Source organism: Tamandua tetradactyla, chromosome 11, assembly GCF_023851605.1.
Source record: "Tamandua tetradactyla isolate mTamTet1 chromosome 11, mTamTet1.pri, whole genome shotgun sequence".
Lineage (NCBI taxonomy): Eukaryota > Metazoa > Chordata > Mammalia > Pilosa > Myrmecophagidae > Tamandua > Tamandua tetradactyla.
The window spans coordinates 19038491-19059905 of NC_135337.1; the positions used below are offsets into that span (position 1 = coordinate 19038491).

A 21415-nucleotide genomic window follows, 5' to 3' on the forward strand; every position below is an offset into this window, starting at 1 on the left:
CCTTCTATTAATTAAAGCAGCCACAAGCCTGTCAAGTTTCAAGCGTTGGGGAAATAGATTCTCCTCAAGAGAGGAGTTGCATGGTTCTGGGAACCACTGTGGGAATCACATATATTGCTGTTGACATTTTAGGAAATGAAGCTGTTAGAATTCCCCCGGACTCTCAGATCTACACCAGGCTCCCTCTACTGATACTGCATATTTTTTAAAAAAATTCTTTGTTCTTTATTAAGGAGACTTGGTAAGGGCTTTTAAAAAGTGGAAATAGTATAAAGCTATAAACAGTCTAAACTGAAGCTAGGGGAAAAAAGCTATAATGCTTTTTGATAGAAATGACTTGTCATATAAATTTATTTAATAGATTATATATTTTTAAAGGCACAGGGTAAAATCTTATTCATTTTTTAATACTTTTGTTATAAACAGACTGAATTTAAGAGCTCTTAGTTTGCTTTGGAAACTTCTGAAGAAGAGAATATTAATAGACTAGTAAACCTCCTTCCCTTCCCTCTAGGCCCTGTTCTTTGGGCAAGGTGGTATGGGGAAAACTGATGCTAAATAAATAGCAAGTGATTGAAATTGCAAAATTGTTTTTTCTCTTCCTACAGGGAACACGTCTGACTAAAGTCATTGAGTAAACTAATAGGTTAAAAAACATCAAAAGTGTAGGGCAGTTTCCATTTTAGATCATTCTCAAAATTAGGAGCAGATGAACTCAGAGGTTAACTGTTCAGTCATTTCAGAGAGAGGTACGCATGCAGTGGATTTCAGATCCTTCACCCACTTCAGTAAAAGTGCAATGTATTTAGTTCCTTTGATTAAAATGTGTTAGAAAAGTTTTCTCCAGATGGGGAAGAGAAGTCAGTTTATTACAATGATGGTGCATTAAGAGGAAAATCAAAGCAGCAAATGGCAGGCAGTGTTTCCTTTCGTATTGAACTCAAATGATCACTTAACTTCTGTCAGCTTGATAGTCCAAGCAGATTCGACTGGAAGAGTAAAGGGTGGTACCTGAGGCAGAGAAATAAGGCCTTGAACTGGATCTCTGCACCACTTTAGATACCCTTCAATTCCCAGCATTGTTATCTGTGTAGGCCAGGTAGTTATGGGAGATTGAAGGCCTAAGAACCCATTATCTGGCTAGGACAGGAAAATAGCACCAACAGCTGGTCCTTTTGAGGTATACTACATAGTTGGTTCTTATCCAACTGCACCTTCTATGGTTTGGAGGCATAGATAGCCTCCCCATCGATGCTCAGCCACTTCCCAACAACAAAAGGCCTTTCTTGGAAGATGGGAGCTCCACTTCATCTTTAGTTGGTCCATCTTTGAGAAGATCATTACCTCCCAAACTTACTGTCTGAACCAGTTCCAAAAATGATTTCTGATTCACCAGAGATGTCAGCTATGTCCATGTCCTGATGATAGCCCCAGGACATCTTGTTGATGGTGGTGCACATCTCCCATTTGTGATGTGGCAAGTTTGCCAGCTTGAATTTATCCTGATGGTTATAGCATCGTCTGTATGACTGGAGTAGTTCTGACCCCATCGATCATTTACTACCATATCATCCTTGAGAGGGCTATCATTATAGAGCCAAGAAAGAAAATTGATGGTGTTCCAATAAGTATCAGGACATACTCCTGACACCCTCCATCTAACCAAATCATGTCTGGTTTGTACTTGTAAACTAGGTTATATAGCTCTGGCACTGTTTTCACCCTAACAAACTGCCGTGTTTTGAAGCCATTTTTCTTATCAAGCAGGTAGACTTGATGGAACTATTCAAAGAGTGAGTGATGGAGTCCATAGCATACATTCCTCTTTTTTTTTCTGTTGTCACTGAAATTTTTGGTCCCTACTGGATCTGCCATTTATCCAAACTTTCCCTAAATGCCTTCAATGCTCTGTGCTGATGGCTAACAAGGACACAAAGATGAGAGACCCAGTCACGAGCTTCCATCATAGGAAGAACCCAGTCTGGAAAAGGCTCTGGGTTAGGAGGCTTGTTAGAGGGAATCGTTCACCCACAACAGATGTTACTCTGTGGTCTGGGCCGGGCAAGGCAGTCTTCACTTAACCAGCCAAGGTCATGAACTCTTCTCTTGGTGTCGTCTTTGGCCATGTGGAAACTTCTGAGCTTCAGATACTGCTACATTTTTTTTCTTTCTCTTCCTGAGAGCTGTTCCCAACTCACCCACAAAATCAAAATGGGACCCCAGGACCTGAGAGTTGCAATTCCAAGACACCAAGACACGGAACTCCACCAGTTTGTGAAGACTTTGTGATGTTTCGCGGTCAGTACTGCACAGTCGGCACAGCTCAAAGAGGTCAGCCCATTCCGCAGGGTCCCACTCCTCAGGGTCAAGGTCCTTCGCGGTCAGAACTATGTAGTCGGCCCGGCGGCTGGTTAGCCCATTCATTCCTCAGGGTGGAAGAAGCCCGCGGTGAATTGAGGGCCGAAGTCGGCATAGCTGAAGCGAGGCGGGTAGTTGTCTCATGAATTGCTGGTACTGAGGCCAACCTTCGCCCTTCCAGGGTCACCAGAACCACTCCTGCCCCAGTGCACTAGTACCCAGAACCTGGCCTCATACAATCAACCCGAAAGGAGCCTGGAGCCCAGACTCGGCCAGTCTGGGTGAGCTGGGCTGCGTCCGCAGGTATCTCCCGGCACTCGCAGCACTAGCAGCAGCAGCAGCAGCAGCAGCAGCAGCAGCAGCAGTGCAGCACTCAACATTTTTTTTTTTTCAATATAAACTGTTCAGGGTAAAAATCAAGAGGTTCACTTTAATGAGACATATAGAAATAAAACAAATCTTAATCTTACAATGTAAATGCATTTATAAAGTTATCAAAACTTACAATTTCAAATGATAACAGTGATTACTTTGAGGAGGAAGAGGTGTAAGGATTTTATTTGGGGTGCTTCAGAATTTATCTCTAATGTTTGAATTATTTAAGAGAATATGTTGATGTATGTAGTAGAATTAATATATTTTTGCAAGAAGTTTTGCTTCTGGTAATGGTGGATTAGCTTTACTTTAGATCAACCCTCCATTTGAAGAAAAGGGGGACAACTTTTTTTTTTAATGTGTAGGTAGGAATCAGGAGGCTACCTAGTTCCACAAAAATACATAGAACTAAGATCCTAGAGAAAAGGGAGACCCAGAGAGATGGGCCTATCATTTGGTAAGACATTTGTTTTTGAAAGAGATGGCTGAGATGGTAACAAACTGAACAGAAAGCAGTGGTGGGAGGCTAAAAGTTGAATAGAGCTTTTAACAATTCCACAGGACTGTAGGGACAAAAACAATAGCAAAGTTCCTGCCAATGAGGAATAAACATTTCAGCCTTTCAGTTGGAAACCCAAAGGGTTATTCAAAGAGTCAGGGTGAACCAAAAAAAGAATAGCTATCAGAAGGTTGCAATCCTTTTGCAAATCACGTCAAACTCTAATGGATTAAGCTCTATCTCTCTGACAGAGGCAAATAGAACTCACTTCTGAAGAAGATAATGTCAGTTGGGGTCTCAAATCATCTAACACAAAAACCAGAGCATGCAAAAAATAAGAATTGACCATTTCACGAGAAGATTAAAAATGTAGACCAACAAAAACAGATTCACATGAGATCCAGATGTGGGAGTTATCCAATATACACTCTGAAATGACTAAATAATTTTGCAGGAATTATGTGATAAGATGATTTTCAGAAGACAGTTGGAAACTAAAAAGAAATTAATTTTAAACATCTGTAAAATGTTAATTTCTGCTTAATATCTCTTGAGATGAAAATATCAAGGAATTGATTTGTTGGCAAATCAGTTGTTGCTAGATAGAGAATTAGTAAACAATACTGTCATTTCTGCTCCATTTTAATTGCCAAGGCAAATCACAAGTCTAGACCACATTCAAAGTGTAGTTAAATTGACCCTGACTCTTCATGGGAGACACTACAAGGACATTGAAACTGGATGTGGATATAGGAAGGCGTAAGGGATCACAATTTTATTGCAGTTGATTTACCAAATAATTTATGCTGAAATATGACAAGGAAGTTCATTTCCAAACAAGAATTGCCATCAATACCTATTCAATTCTAAAATATGTAAATTTGCATTTTTCTTCCAGGTCCCAAGGATGCATAATGGAAAGATGGGCCATATAATTTGTATCTACTAGATGAGTCTTTGATCCAAAAAACCATTTTCACCTATGGAAACTGTGATGGTGTCTCTATTTTAGGAGAACTAATCATTGAATAAAATATGGATTAATTATACAGACACTGCAGTCTAATCTTTGAAAAAAGACATGATTCTTCAAAGAATTCAAAATCAGTAGGGTTGGTGAAACAGATATTCAAATTACTCTAAAGAAGTTTCAAAGTGGTATGTTCCAAGAACAAATAATGGGGTTTAACTATTTGTCAGTTTCATAGAAAAACCTAAATAATAAATAAATGTTTGTAAATATATGCAGTCTGGATGTATATGCAAATGCTTTACATATACAGCCCAGTTATAAAATAACTAGCCAATCAAGACATTCTAACAATTTGCTGACAGTTTTGTTCATGCTCTTATATGATACGTTTTTTCTCATTTCGATAGCATAATCATACTAAATAATTAATGTGCAATACATAGCTTATAAAATGACATAAACTGGCATAGTGTTATATAAAATATATAAATTCAATATAAGGGTACAATGAAATTCAGAAGAAATTTTCTGAATTTTCTAAAGAAGACAAAGTTGAAGTTTATGATGTTAAAGAAATGAAAGAGTTCCTTGGATGTTTTGCAATCATTTGTCATTTAGAGAAGATCTATATAAGCCTAATTGTCAGATTGTTAAAGAAACCATGTCAAAAGCTTCATGGGGAAGTCACTGGAAGCTACAGAAATAGGTATTATAAACAGTAGAGCTTTTCTAAGAGTGTAGTATGAAGCACTATATACTTTCTCTCCTTCTTAGCCCTGTACAATTTTCTGTTGATTTCTGTTGAAATTTCTAATTGAAGCACTGGGTAAAGTTTCTCATAGAGTAATATTATTATTCATGTGGCTTTTAGATTTCAATAATTGTTACGACGTTATTTCTTCCTACATCAAATGTCCTTATGCTATAGAACTTTCAAATATCTCTAAAGTTTGAAAGATAGGTAGATAAGTCAGAAAACCCCTGCAGTCACAGAAGTGAGACTTATAGAAGCATAGGGAAATGGTGATTGAAAGCTGTAGGTACAAAGAAAGAGAAGTTTTGCATAGATGTAGTTGAAAACTAGAGTAGGGAACAGCATATAATTTTTCTAAAAGTTTACAAGGTAGCACAGCTCTGTTCTATTTACAATTTCTTTTTATTTCATATAGGATATTCCATCCCTGAGGCCTCATTTTCCCGTGTTTTCTCATAGTAAAATCATATTATTGAAATGCATTGAGCATGCTTTTAAACCTTGGAAATTAAGAGTCCAATGAATATCCAAGTTTAAATTCTTTCTCTTATATTTTTTCCAACAAACTTATTCTAAAAAATAAATGGCATAAATACTCAAAAGTTTTATTCTTGTATAGTTTAGATTAAGAAAATTATTATTTTGTTCTAATTTTAAAACTGTATTCATTAAAAGTAGCTCGGGCTTTTGAGAAGGAACATGCTTAGAAATTTAGCTGATAAGGAGCACAAACAAAATAGTCGGTCCTGACACCTAAGATAGTAAGACTTGAAAAGAGGAAAGTCCTTGAAATCCTAAAAATTTGGTATTTGTCTTCCTGTAGGAATTTTCTCTCATAGAGCTTTGAGGTCGGAGAGGGTAAGAAAAAAGATGAGAAATACTTTAAACTTCGCTGATCAACTCTAGAAATCAGGGGAACAAAAGTAATGTGGAAGGTTGAGCTAGTAGGGGAAGGTAAATCAACAGAAAAAAAATTAACTCTGTGCAACTATTTTCTCTCATTTATGAGTATTAATATTTGTTTTTATAGTCTTCTTCTCCTCTGAAGAAGAATGTCCTTGGAGCTCTATAATTTGTGCAAGTTAATTGGATTTTTTTAATATAGTATTCAGAGGACAGTGCCTTGAAAATAAATTTTTACTCAGAATAGGCATCTACCAAGTGGAAAATTAAAAGTATGTAATTGAGATATAAAACTGCCATGAATAAAACTATAACAAAAAAACCACAGGAAAAAAAATAAATCTTTTTGTGAATGCTCTGCTTTAAAGAGGAATGTAAGTGATACTAGAGTATTTACATGTTTTAGCCAAATGTCTAATTTAAAAAAATTGTATGTGTCATCATTTTCAGGGATTTAAAATACACCAGTTGAGCCTTAGAATAATTCAACAATAGTATGAGATAATTGACCTCTGTGTTTCAGACAAATTTAGGGATGAATTTAACTTTAATGGAATTGGCCAATTAAAAGCAGAGTGTGTTAGTTCCCTAGGATGCTCAAGCAAATATCATCCAGTGAGTCAGCTTCAATAATGGGAATTTATTAGATTAAGATTTTTTGTTTTTTTTTTCACATGGGTAGGCACCAGAAATCAAACCCGGTTCTCTGGCATGGCAGGTGAGAATTCTGCCATTGATCCACCATCACACTGCCCATTTTAAGATTTTAAAGGTAAAAAAAGATGAAGATTTTAAAGGTAGAACAAAGTGCAAATCAAGGTATCATCAGGGCAGTGCTTTCTCATAAAGGCTTCAGCATTCTGGGGCTGCAGGCCATCCGTGGCTCCTCTGTCACATGGCAGGACACATGGCAGCATCTCCTGGTCTCTCCCTTCTCTTCCAGACTCCATCAGTGCCCATCTTCTTGCTTCTCATGGCTTTTTCTCTCTGTGCCTGAATTTCATTCCACTTATTAGAAATCCGGGAATTGGATGAAGACCCATCCTGACTGGGCTGTGTCACACCTTAACTGAAGTGGATGCATCTAAAAGTCCCACTGAAAATGGGTTCATACACACACAATTGGATTAAATTTGGGAACATGTTTTTCTGGGGTACATGCAGCTTGAAACCATCATAGAGAGTTGGCAGTAAACCCAGGTTCTCTAAGGCTACAAATCTTATAAAAATATCATCTTTTCTCTAGCTTGGCTTGAAATCATGCTTCTCTAGTTTCTGAGCTAAAAGAGTGAGAATGGGGAAGGGGAAAGTCCCAAACTTACTTTTTAATAAATTAGGCTTCTTATAAGATTACAGATTGAAAATATTTTTTCTATTTTTTCAAATAAATATTTTAAAGACTTTGGATTTATTTTCAGAGGATAACTTTAAGAAGATGAAATAGAAGGCAAGTCCATGCGAGAGCTGTGGGATCAGCAGCCAGAACCACGGACATGGGAAAGTCAAGTGCAGATCACAGCACAGAGCTGGTACCTAAAGCACAGCAATGTAACCACTGAGCGCTGCCCTAGGTGAACCAAAGGTGGGTAGGTGATGTAGTGGCCTTCTTGTGTACAGAGGCCATCGACTTTTTTCAGAATTGACGCACCTGGAATCACACAAAGACTGAAGGAATTGATATCTCCCATGGCTGCATACTAGTGCTAATTTTTCATGCAAAATTGTAACTTCTGTTGTTATCGGTCTCCAAACACATCAATAATGTGAATTTCCTAGTGAGTGCATGAACAGAAGCACCTACACATAGGAGCAACCAAAAACAAAGTCTAGTTCTGCTTGTTCTACTCCTGGCCAAGATGAAGTAAAAGATACCAGGTACTCCCTTCTACCTGAAACAATGAAAAAACTGAACAAAATATATAAACTCAGGATTTTTAAGTTCTTATACAATACAGAATGGACTACAGTGAGCCTTGAGTGAGGGGAAACAAATGAGGTGATTCCTTTGATAGTCTCAGTCTACCACTGCCTTAGAGAGTTTATAGGACACATGCAGGGAAGAAACCTGGCAGAGTTCAGCAGTTTCTAGAGATGAGGGAGAGAATCGGAGTCCAAAGGGAAGAATATTGGATATGAGAGAACTGGGAAATGACAGAACTGCAGAGAACTTCACAGGGTTTCCCTCTAGGGTTTAGCTGAATTCGGGTCAGGGTAGGCATGTGAGGAAAATGCCCAAGGCTAGGGAAAGAATGACGTGAAAGAATTAGAGGGAAAAGTCTTTGGAGCTTGCAAAGGATTGTTAATAGTTCCTGGTCCCCCAAACCAAAGAACACATAGAACAGTTTTGTCTTAGTGATGGGAAAAATCAACCCTTGACCTAAATGCTAACCTATACCCACCTAGCAAACATACAAAAACGGTTCAGAAGGATCAAACTGTTTCCAAACAATGTAATTGTTTTAGTTTGTAAGCTGCCAGAATGCAATATACCAGAAACACAACAGCTTTTAAAAAGAGAATTTATTAATTTCCAAGTTTACAAGCCCTAAGTCTGTGTGAAGATGTCTAAATTAAGGCATCCAGAGAAAGATATCTTAACGCCAAAGAAAAGGTTGATGAAGTTCAGGGTTTCTCTTTCAGCTGGGAGGGCACATGGTAACATTTGCTAGCTTTCTCTCCTGATTTCGTAAGGCTTCCCCAGGAATTTTTTCCTTCTGCATATCCAAAGGTCTCTGGGAGTGTGGGTTCTATTGGCTCTCTGGATTTTTCCAAAATGGTTCCTTTTAAAAGTCTCCAGTAAGCAACCCCACCTTGAATGGGTGGAGACACATCTCTCTGGAAACCATCTAATAAAAAATTACCACCCACAATTGGGTGAGTCATATTACTATGGAAACAATAAAAAAGATCCCACCCAGCACAAGTGAATGAGGATTAAAGAATTTGGTTCTTCTGGGGTACACAAAAGATTCAAACTGGCACATTAACCATGTTAAATGATACCCAGAACATAATTCAATAATATTTAAATACCAAAAAGGTACTCTTCTCCAATGAAAAAATTATCAAGCAAGCAAAGAAACTTGAAAATATGAACTATAATGAGAAAAAAATATGGGTCAAAATAAACCAATCCAGAATTGACACAGATGATAGAATTAGTGAATAAGGACATTAAAACAATTATTATAGCTGCTTTCTACATATCCAAAAGGCTAGAGAAAAGGTTGAACACATTAAGTAAGGACAGGAAATATATTAAAGATCCAATTCAGGGCAAACCCTTCTGTGCCAGTTTGAAGATATATGTACCCCAGAAAAGCCATGTTTTAATCCTGATCCAATCTTGTTCGGACAGCCATTTCCATTAATCCTGATTCAATATTGTAGGACAGAAACTTTTTTTAGACTATCTCCACAGAGATTTGTTGTGCCCAATTTTGGGTGTGACCTTTTGATTAGATGGAGCTGTGACTCCACGTATTCAAGGTGGGTCTGGATTAGTTCACTAGAGTCCTTTAAAAGGAGAAATATTTTGAAGAAACCACAGATGCTCAGAATGCTGACAGAGAGTAGATGCAGATGCCTAGAGAACAGTTACTTCAGAGCTGACAGAGCCAACATGAGACCCAGAACTTTGGAGATGTCACCATGTGCCTTTCCATGAAATGCTAAGCAAGCCAGAACCCAAAGTTGTGTCCTGCAAGAGCTAAGTGAAGGCCCACAGGTACCAAGTAAGGAATCCCGACAAGAAATAGAGGCTGAAAGCGAGGGAGCCCAGGAGCAAGGGACCAGGACAGCCAGCCACGGGCCTTCCTGTCTGACAGAGGTGTTCCAGATGGCATCAGCCTTTCTTGAGTGAAGTTAACCTCTTATTGATGCCTTAATTTGGTTATTTTCATGGCCTTAGAACCATAAACTTGTAAATTATTAAATTCCCTTTTTTTCAAAGCCATTCCATTTCTGGTATATTGCTTTTTGGCAGCACTAGCAAGCTAGTACACCCTCCTTTTTAAACTCTACTCCATGTTACATAACGCAAACCCAAATCCTATTATAAGTGCTAACCTTCTTACTGAAACAAACCATGTTTCCCCATGATTTGTGATCTTCTTCATTGCAACTAGCAATAAACCCAGCTGGTTCGATTATAGGTGTGTTCCTGGTAGTCTTTGGTTAGAGGGCATCAGTAAATTGAAGAGACACTTTCTAAAGAAGATATACAGATCACAATAAAAACATGAGTTGATGCTCAACATTTTCATTTATTAGGAAAATGAAAATTAAGCTCATAATGAGATTCTACTGCACACCCATTACAATGTCTAAAACTAAAAAGACTGATCATTCCAAGTGTTTGGTGATGCTCTGGAGCATCTGGAATTCTCCTACACTGCTAGTGGGGATGTAAAATGATACAACCATTTTGAAAAATAGTTTGATAGCTTTTTAAACAGTTAAATATATGCCTACCATATAATCAGCCATTTCATTCTTAGATGTAGATGTTTACTTAAGATAAGTGAAAGCCAATGTCAATCCAATGAATAAACAAGTGGTGGCATATCCATATAATGGGCTCCAACTCACCTGACATTGCAGCTAATTCTCAAAGTGATTTTTATTAACAAAAGAAGCCATGCAAAAAAGAGTACAAACTGTATGATTCCAAGGTTTGAACAAATGTTCTAGAAAATGCAAATGAGTCTATAGTGACAGAAAGCAGATCAGTGGTTTCCTGGGCTTGAGGACCAGCTGGTAGTGAGAGGGAGCAATTAGAAAGGGGCACAAAGAAATGTTTAGGGATGATGGGTATGTCCATTATCTTCATAGTCCTGATGCTTTCATAGGTGCATGCATATGTCAAAATTTATCAAATTGTGAAATTTAAACATGAAATTTACTCTATGTCAATAGTAAATCAAGAATGCTTTAAAGAAATAAAACAATTACTGCCACAGACCCTACCCAAGACCAAATAGGAATCCCAGCATTTTGATGATTAACAAATACCATCATTAAGGTTTCCACAAACACCTTTAAAATCCAGACAAAACTGTCTTTCCTTGTGCAATTTTTGTTTGTGTAACAATTTATATCTCTGTGCTAAAATCTTCTTTGACTATCCCATTTTAATTTTTTTTATTAATTAAAAAAATTAACTAACAACATTTAGAAATCATTCCATTCTACATATACAATCAGTAATTCTTAATATCATCACATAGATGCATATTCATCGTTTTTTAGTACACTTGCATCGATTTAGAAAAAGAAATAGAAAGACAACAGAAAAAGAAATAAAATGATAATAGAGAGAAAAAATAAAAAAAGAAAAAAGAAATAAGAAGAAAAAAAAAACTATACCTCAGATGCAGCTTCATTCAGTGTTTTAACCTAATTATATTACAATTAGGTAGTATTGTGCTGTCCATTTCTGAGTTTTTGTATTCAGTCTTGTTGCACAGTCTGTATCCCTTCAGCTCCAATTACCCATTATCTTACCGTATTTCTATCTCCTGATGGTCTCTGTTACCAATGACATATTCCAAGTTTATTCTCTAATGTCGGTTCACATCAGTGGGACCATACAGTATTTGTCCTTTAGTTTTTGGCTAGTCTCACTCAGCATAATGTTCTCTAGGTCCATCCATGTTATTACATGCTTCATAAGTTTATTCTGTCTTAAAGCTGCATAATATTCCATCGTATGTATATACCACAGTTTGTTTAGCCACTCGTCTGTTGATGGACATTTTGGCTGTTTCCATCTCTTTGCAATTATAAATAATGCTGCTATAAACATTGGTGTGCAAATGTCTGTCTTTGCCCTTAAGTTCTCGGAATAGATACCTAGCAATGGTACTGCTTTTTGAGGAACCGCAAACTGCCTTCCACAGTGGTTGCACCATTTGACATTCCCACCAACAGTGGATAAGTGTGCCTCTTTCTCCGCATCCTCTCCAGCACTTGTCATTTTCTGTTTTGTTGATAATGGCCATTCTGGTGGGTGTGAGGTGATATCTCATTGTGGTTTTGATTTGCATTTCTCTAATGGCCAGGGACATTGAGCATCTCTTCATGCGCCTTTTGGCCATTTGTATTTCCTCTTCTGAGAGGTGTCTATTCAAGTCTTTTTCCCACTTTGTAATTGGGTTGGCTGTCTTTTTGTTGTTGAGTTGAATAATCTCTTTATAAATTCTGGATACTGGACCTTTATTTGATATGTCATTTCCAAATATTGTCTCCCATTGTGTAGGCTGTCTTTTTACTTTCTTGATGAAGTTCTTTGATGCACAAAAGCATTTAATTTTGAGGAGCTCCCATTTATTTATTCCTTTCTTCAGTGCTCTTGCTTTAGGTGCAAGGTCCATAAAACCGCCTCCAATTGTACGATTTATAAGATATCTCCCTACATTTTCCTCTAACTGTTTTATGGTCTTAGACCTAGTGTTTAGATCTTTGATCCATTTTGAGTTAACTTTTGTATAGGGTGTGAGATACGGGTCCTCTTTCATTCTTTTGCATATGGATATCCAGTTCTCTAGGCACCATTTATTGAAGAGACTGTTCTGTCCCAGGTGAGTTGGCTTGACTGCCTTATCAAAGATCAAATGTCCATAGATGAGAGGGTCTATATCTGAGCACTCTATTCGATTCCATTAGTCGATATTTCTATCTTTATGCCAGTACCATGCTGTTTTGACCACTGTGGCTTCATAATATGCCTTAAAGTCAGGCAGCATGAGACCTCCAGCTTCGTTTTTTTTCCTCAAGATACTTTTAGCAATTCGGGGCACCCTGCCCTTCCAGATAAATTTGCTTATTGGTGTTTCTATTTCTGAAAAATTGGTTGTTGGGATTTTGATTGGTATTGCGTTGAATCTGTAAATCAATTTAGGTAGAATTGACATCTTAACTATATTTAGTCTTCCAATCCATGAACACGGTATGCCCTTCCATCTATTTAGGTCTTCTGTGATTTCTTTTAACAGTTTCTTGTAGTTTTCTCTGTATAGGCCTTTTGTCTCTTTAGTTAAATTTATTCCCAAGTATTTTATTCTTTTAGTTGCAATTGTAAATGGAATTCATTTCTTGATTTCCCCCTCAGCTTGTTCATTGCTAGTGTATAGAAACATTACAGATTTTTGAATGTTGATCTTGTAACCTGCCAGTTTGCTGTACTCGTTTATTAGCTCTAGTAGTTTTGCTGTGGATTTTTCAGGGTTTTCGACATATAGTATCATATCATCTGCAAACAGTGATAGTTTACTTCTTCTTTTCCAATTTTGATGCCTTGTATTTCTTTTTCTTGTCTAGTTGCTCTGGCTATAACCTCCAACACGATGTTGAATAACAGTGGTGATAATGGATATCCCTGTCTTGTTCCTGATCTTAGGGGGAAAGTTTTCAATTTTTCCCCATTGAGGATGATATTAGCTGTGGGTTTTTCATATATTCCCTCTATCATTTTAAGGAGGTTCCCTTGTATTCATATCCTTTGAAGTGTTTTCAACAGGAAAGGATGTTGAATCTTGTCAAATGCCTTCTCTGCATCAGTTGAGATGATCATGTGACTTTTCTGCTTTGATTTGTTGATATGGTGTATTACATTAATTGATTTTCTTATGTTGAACCATCCTTGCATACCTGGGATGAATCCTACTTGGTCATGATGTATAATTCTTTTAATGTGTTGCCGGATTCAGTTTGCTAGAATTTTGTTGAGGATTTTTGCATCTATATTCATTAGAGAGATTGGTCTGTAGTTTTCTTTCTTTTTTTTTTTTGTAATATCTTTGCCTGGTTTTGGTATGAGGGTGATGTTGGCTTCATAGAATGAATTAGGTAGCTTTCCTTCCACTTCAATTTTTTTGAAGTGTTTGAGCAGGGTTGGTACTAATTCTTTCTGAAATGTTTGGTAGAATTCACATGTGAAGCCATCTGGTCCTGGACTTTTCTCTTTGGGAAGCTTTTGAATGACTGACTCAATTTCTTTACTTGTGATTGGTTTGTTGAGGTCATCTATTTCTTCTTGAGTCAAAGCTGGTTGTTCATGCCTGTCTAGGAACTTGTCCATTTCATCTACATTGCTGTATTTATTAGCATATAGTTGTTCATAGTATCCTATTATTGCCTCCTTTATTTCTGTGAGGTCAATGGTTATGTCTCCTCTTCCATTTATGATCTTATTTATTTGCGTCCTCTCTCTTCTTCTTTTTGTCAATCTTGCTGAGGGCCCATCAATCTTTTTGATTTTCTCAAAGAACCAACTTCTGGTCTTATTGATTTTCTCTATTGTTTTCATGTTCTCAATTTCATTTATTTATGCTCTAATCTTTGTTATTTCTTTCCTTTTGCTTGCTTTGGGGTTAGTTTGCTGTTCTTTCTCCAGTTCTTCCAAGTGGACAGTTAATTCCTGAATTTTTGCCCTTCCTTCTTTTTTGATTAGGCAATTAAGGCAATAAATTTCCCTCTTAGCACTGCCTTTGCTGCGTCCCATAGCTTTTGATATGTTGTGTTTTCAGTTTCATTCGCCTCGAGATATTTACTGATTTCTCTTGTAATTTCTTCCTTGACCCACTGGTTGTTTAAGGGTGTGTTGTTGAACTTCCATGTATTTGTGAATTTTCTGGTGCTCTGCCTATTGTTGTTTTCCAACTTCATTCCTTTATGATCTGAGAAAGTGTTGTGTATGATTTCAATCTTTTTAAATTTGTTAAGACTTGCTTTGTGACCCAGCATATGGTCTATCTTTGAGAATGATCCATGAGCACTTGAGAAAAAGGTGTATCCTGGTGTTGTGGGGTGTCATGTCCTATAAATGTCTGTTAAGTCTAGCTCATTTATTGTAATATTCAAATTCTCTGTTTATTTATTGATTCTCTGTCTAGATGTTCTGTCCATTGATGAGAGTGGTGAATTGAAGTCTCCAACTATTATGGTAGATATGTCTATTTCCCTTTTCAGTATTTGTAGTGTATTCCTCACGTATTTTGGGGCATTCTGATTCGGTGCATAAATATTTATGATTGTTATGTTTTCTTGTTTAATTGTTCCTTTTATTAGTAGATAGTATCCTTCTTTGTCTCTTTTAACTGTTTTACATTTGAAGTCTAATTTGTTGGATATTAGTATAGCTACTCCTGATCTTTTCTGGTTGTTATTTGCATTAAATATATTTTCCCAACCTTTCACTTTCAACCTATGTTTATCTTTGGGTCTAAGATGTGTTTCCTGTAGACAGCATATAGAAGGATCCTGCTTTTTAATCCATTCTGCCAGTCTATGTCCTTTGATTGGGGAATTCAGTCCATTAACATTTAGCGTTATTACTGTTTGGGTATTACTTTCCTCTACCATTTTGCCTTTTGTGTTATATATATCATATCTAATTTTCCTTCATTCTACACTCTTCTCCACACCTCTCTCTTCTGTCTTTTTGTATCTGACTCTAGTGCTTCCTTTAGTATTTCTTGCAGAGCTGGTCTCTTGGTCCCAAATTCTCTCTGGGACTTTTTGTTTGAAAATGTTTTAATTTCTCCCTCATTTTTGAAGGACAATTTTGCTCGATATAGAAGTCTTGGTAGGCAGTTTTTCTCTTTTAGTAATTTAAATATATCATCCCACTCTCTTCTTGCCTCCATGGTTTCTGCTGAGAAATCTACACCTAGTCTTATTGGGTTTCCCTTGTATGTGATGGATTGCTTTTCTCTTGCTGCTTTCAAGATCCTCTCTTTCTCTTTGACCTCTGACATTCTAACTAGTAAGTGTCTTGGAGAACGCCCATTTGGATCTATTCTCTTTGGGGTGCACTGCACTTCTTGGATCTGTAATTTTAGATCTTTAATAAGAATTGGGAAGTTTTCAGTGATAATTTCTTCCATTAGTTTTTCACCTCATTTTCCCTTCTCTTCTCCTTCTGGGACACCCACAACATGTATATTTGTGCGCTTCATATTATCATTCAATTCCCTGAGCCCCTGCTCAAATTTTTCCATTCTTTTCCCTATAGTTTCTGTTTCTTTTTGGATTTCAGATGTTCCATCCTCCAGTTCACTAATTCTAACTTCTGTCTCTTGAAATCTACCATTGTAGGTTTCCATTGTTTTTTTCATCTCTTCTACTGTATCTTTCATCCCCATAAGTTCTGTGATTTGTTTTTTCAGACTTTCCATTTCTTCTTTTTGTTCATCCCTTGCCTTCTTCATGTTCTCCTTCAATTTATTGATTTGGTTTTTGAAGAGGTTTTCCATTTCTGTTCGTATATTCAGAATTATTTATCTCAGCTCCTGTATCTCATTTGAACTATTGGTTTGTTCCTTTGACTGGGCCATATCTTCAATTTTCCTGGTGTGATTTGTTATTTTTTGCTGGCGTCTGGGCATTTAATCAGATTTCCCTGAATGTGAGACCCAGCAGGTTGAAAGGTTTTCCTGTGAAGTCTCTGGGCTCTGTTTTTTTTATCCTGCTCAGTAGATGGCGCTTGTCTGTCTGCGGGTCCCACCAGTAAAAGATGTTGTGGCTCCTTTGTAAATGCCACTATTGGTGTTTGGTTGGACCCAGTCCCTGCCACTGTCGGAAACTCCCTCCTCTCCCTCTGGGCAGCCGCCTATGGGGGAGGGGCACCGGTCACCGGCTGCCGTAGCCTGGGGAACTCGCCACTGGTCTGGGAAGCCCCCTGTGGGGGAGAGGCACCGGTCGCCAGCCGCCGTGGCCTGGGGAGCTCGCCGATCTGAGACCCGCCGCCAGACCGGGAAGCTGTCCGCATGGGAGGGGTGCTGGTCGCCGGCCGCCTCGGCTTGGGGAGCACACTGATCCGAGACTCATAGCCAGTCCAGGAAGCTGCCCGTGAAAGAGGGGTGCTGGCCGCTGCAGCTTGGGAAACTTGCCTCTCTGAGACTCTCAGCCAGTCTGGGAAGGAGGGAGGGAGGGAGGGGTGCCAGCCGCCAGCCACCACAGCCCAGGAAAGCATGCGCCGCTCAGGGAGCTCACTGCAGTGGAGTCTCACAGATGGTCTAGCCAGTCCAGACTGGGGTACGCTGTGTGTCTGTTCCCTGCCGTGGCCCCGGGAGCTGTTCTGCACTGTTTCTGGTCACCTAGTAGTTGCTCTGGAGGAGGAACTAAGACCCGTGTACCTTACTAAGCCACCATCTTGGCCCGCTCTCCCATTTTAATTTTTTATTTACAAATAAACAACAAATATGAAATATATGATCACATGAATTGTATGCCAAAATATTTGAACTTGTCAATTACAAATGAAACATAAATAAAAAAATATAATCAAAATAGCCCAAACAGGCTGTTGTGGAAGCTTAAGTTGTATAAACCAAGAAAAACAATGTTCTTAATCTTTAACCCACATTTTTGGGTGTGTGGACCTATTGTAAATAGGCTCTCTCAAATATATTTTTTGGTTAAGGAATGGAATCATCAGGATGCATCATATCCTATTACTGGAAGGTTTGTAAAGAGAGAGCTACAAGTTGGAGCTGTAAACCAGAAGTCAGTGGTAAATTGGAAGAAAAAGGAGAGGACATCACCATGTGCATCACCGCATGACGGGAAAGCGAAGGAACCCATTCTGTCTGATTGTTTGATAGGCTGATTGCTGCTGATCCATGGATGAAGCAACCTTCTAGCCTCCAAGATCATAAACCAATAACTTCTTGTTGTTTAGGCCAACCCAATGTGTAGTATTTGTCATAGCTGCCTGGGACACTAAGATAGTTGGTGTCTTTTATGGCTTGATTTTTGTGGAACTCTAATAATATTGTACAAATTAAGTGTCTGCCTAATTTCAGAAACTTGATAGATAAAGTTTGAAAAGTATTTAATGATTCTTATATAAGGTAGTTATAGTTTTTGAGATCCTTAATCAAATTCATAAAAGGTTAGAATAATACAAAGTCTGTATATGAAATTTCCAGACCTTTGACAAATTAAAGCTGAAGGTATAGATTAACAATAAAGCTGGCTTTAAGTAAAAAATAATAACCCTAGTGCCCATAAGAATTAAGTGTTTAGAGAGACTTTTAGGCAAACACAAAGGCTATGTTTTTCCCTTTTAATTCTGTGAAAATTTTGGGATACCATGCATATTAGCTAGAGTAGGATTGAATACTTAATGGTTCAAACACCCTAGGAACGTATTTCCTGCTTCCATGACCAGGAGTGGGCTGTAGCTGGGTGGCCATTATCCGCATAGTTGCACGGAACAATTTATGATGCTAAAGGCTCTGCCAGCTTCAACTAGCAGCTCTCACGTTCTTGCTGGGTATTATCTCATTCCAGGAAGCTGAAAGTAAAAAAAGCATGAAGGGCCACATGTGTGAGATTTTCATATACCAAACCACTGAGACCTGCACATCACTTCCGCACACATTCTTTTGGTTAAGATGCCTTTACATGCCTACCCTTAACTGGAGGCATGTCTGGGAAATGACACATGGCTAATATGCAAATAAAAAAGAGGAAATGGTTTTGATAAGTTGCTTCTAATCTCTGCTATACAAGGTAACTTATTCTTATGTATTTTTTGTTAAATTTAACTGTATGATACACATGTAGAAAAGTACATAAAATATATGTGTAAGTTTTTTAAATGTTCTCTGCTTAACTTTCCAGTTTATGACACCCTCCTCTCTACATAAGTAACCTCTATCCATTGGCATAGTAATACTGTCCTTGATTTTTGTGATTGCTGTTTTTACTGACTATGAGTATGTTCTAAGCCACATACTTTGCCAATGTTTGAACTTTATATAAAGACTATATACTGTTCATATTCTTTTATAGTTATTTTGTCTGAATTTATATTTATGAGATTCATCCATGTTTTAGTACACAGTTATAGATCATCCATTTGCATTGTTGTAAGTTTTGCAATATTAGCAATGTACTCTATTTTATTTTCATTTACATATTGCTAGACTTGTGGTCACTTCAGGTTTGCAGATACTATAAACAAAGCAGCTATGAAATTCTTGTATCTGCTTTGGTGCCTAGTGTCAGAGCTTAGTTACCCAGGAAAATAATTGCTAGGCCATATGGTATGTTTAAATTCAACTTTACTAAATACTTCCAAACCAGTTTTCTGAAAAGGCTGTAATATTATATACTCCCATCATGGTATTAGAACCCCCTTCATGCTCTATTCTCAAAAACCAGTTCATCAGATTTTTTTTTAACTTTTATGTATCTGGTGAGTAATTTATCTTATGTGGTTTCAGTGTGATGGTCTTGATTATCATTGCATATTTTCCTGATGGTCAATGAATTCGTGATGGTCAATACATTAGTTAGTGTATTAGTTTGTTAAATGTTGCTGAAATGCAATATACCAGAAATGAAACAACTTTTAAAAAGGGAAACTGCAAGTTTACAGTTCTAAAACCATTGAAATGTCAAAACTAAGGCATCCATATAAAGATTTCATAACTCCAAAAAAAGGGTTGATGACATCCAGGGCTTCTCTGTCAGCTGAAGAGACACAGAAGGCACATGATGACATGACTAAGCTTTCTCTTCCAGCTTCTCCTTTCAAAACAGCTTCCCTGGGAGCATTTTCCTTCTGTATCTCCAAAGGTGTATAGCTCGGAAGCTTTCTCCAAAACTGGTTCTGCCTTAAAGGACTCCACCTTGAATGTGTGGAGACACATCTCCATGGAAATCACCTAATCAAAAGGTCCCACCCATAATTTGGTTGTCACATCTCCTTGGAAACAATTTAATCTAAAATATTCTGCCCTATAACAAAGAGTCAGGATTAAAGAACATGGCTTTTCTGGGATGCACAACAGTTTCAATAGACACAATAAGTATCAATTCATATACTATAGACCAATTACAGTTCTTCTCTATTCAAGGGGTTGTAGAAATATTCTATCATTTTTACAAGGGATTTTATTTTCCCATTAGATTGTAAGGACTTTGTCAGTTATGCTTTGCAAATACTTTTCCCATTCAATGATTGGTTTTCACTTATCTTTTAGTTTCCCTCATGGTGTTTTTGGTGAACAGATTTTATTTTTAGTGTAATTAAATTCATTGTTTATTTCTTCATAGAGATCTATCATATGTCTTTTGTATTTATGTGCCCCTGAAACTGACATTTGTCTAGGTTTTAAGTTGTGGTTCAAGATTATTTTCCTCCTCATGTCAATATTTAGTTCTCTCAACACTTTTTATTTTTTCCCCTCAGAAATTGACTATGGCCCTTTTGTGAGACATCAAATACCTTATATATGCATGAGCCTATTATGATCTCTCTTCCATTCCATTTGATGCTTACTCTTACATATAGTAATTCTTGGCAACTAGTAGAACAAGCTTAATCAGCCTTTCCTCCAAAAGTTTACTGACTTTACATTAATTTTTGACTGCTGAGGCTTACTTTTGAGTAGCATCTTTTTGGGGTTCTTTAGAGGCATTTACCAAAGAATTTTTCTGGTATTTTCTCTGGCACAATTGCCTAACTACTTGTTTCTGGCTCCCTTCCGCACTCCTCTTCACTTACCTTGCTGGGACAGAACTAAAATCATGGGTAGAATCTATTCAAGGTAATTCACTAGCATTTTTTCTCACAACTCTTTAAGCTCACTGTTTCCCTCCTGTTCTTTAATCAGGGACTGTTCCAATCACCTCTGGCCTTTAGACTTTTCTACTGAGAGTCCAGATTCAGTTCCATGGTTCTTTTCCTTCAAATTCTAAGGAATAGATTTCAAACAGTCTGAGCAGCCAGTCTTTGAAATTTACCTTCTTTCATTTGCTTTGAGATGAAGTTTGGGTTGAGAAGTAAGAGGAATGGTTACACAACTCTAAGTTCATAGCATTCCAACCACACTCTCCAAAGAAATTCCCATTACCAATGTATCTTCCTGACCATTCATTTTGTTCCCTATATAACAAAATGGGGTTAGTACAGGGCTATAGGTCTCAGAAAAAAAAAATTAAGGTTATCTGAAACTTTCCTTTGGCATGTGAGGACATTTAATTCTCACTATTCTTCTCTTTGGAACTTCCACTGAAAACCTTAAGGAATAAAAGGTCACATTTAGCAATATTCTTGTCTGCATTATTTGAGCTTTTTAATCAAAACCAACAACACATTATTTTACATATGGGCAACTGAAATTAATTACGTCTATAAGAGGTTAAGAACCATTATAACGTTCAAAAGAAACATTACCTCTAAATATTATGTTTAATGTTGTTATGGGTTGAATCGTGTGCCCCCAAAAGAAAGGCTCAAGTTCTAAATCCTGGTTCCATGAATGTAAGCCTATTTGGAAATAGGATCTCTTCAGATATTATTAGTTAAGGAGGCCAAATGGATTAGGATGAGCTCCTAATCCAACAAGACTGGTGTCTATATAAGAGGGAAGTTGGACACAGACAAGAGGGGAAGTAGACAGCAGCATGAATTACCCATAAACCACCACAAAAAGTCAGGAAAGAATCATAGAACAGATTCTTTGCTACAAACCTTTGAGGAAGCATATAGTCCTGCTGACACCTTGATTTCAGGTGCCTAGCCTCCAGAACTGTG

The 21415-nt window shown here is 37.5% G+C and overlaps 1 protein-coding gene and 1 pseudogene across 3 annotated transcripts in view; one reads left to right on the forward strand and one right to left on the reverse strand.

Moving 5' to 3' along the window:
* The window catches only part of LOC143649415 (uncharacterized), a 135636-nt gene that overhangs the window by 68077 nt on the left and 46144 nt on the right, over positions 1 to 21415 (forward strand). For all 3 annotated transcript variants that reach the window (XR_013158979.1, XR_013158978.1, XR_013158980.1), the window contains exon 2: positions 7281 to 7444. The gene's annotated coding sequence lies outside the window, so the exon portion shown is untranslated. The remainder of the gene's footprint in view (positions 1 to 7280; positions 7445 to 21415) is intronic.
* LOC143649082 (tissue alpha-L-fucosidase-like) lies at positions 949 to 16633 on the reverse strand (annotated as a pseudogene).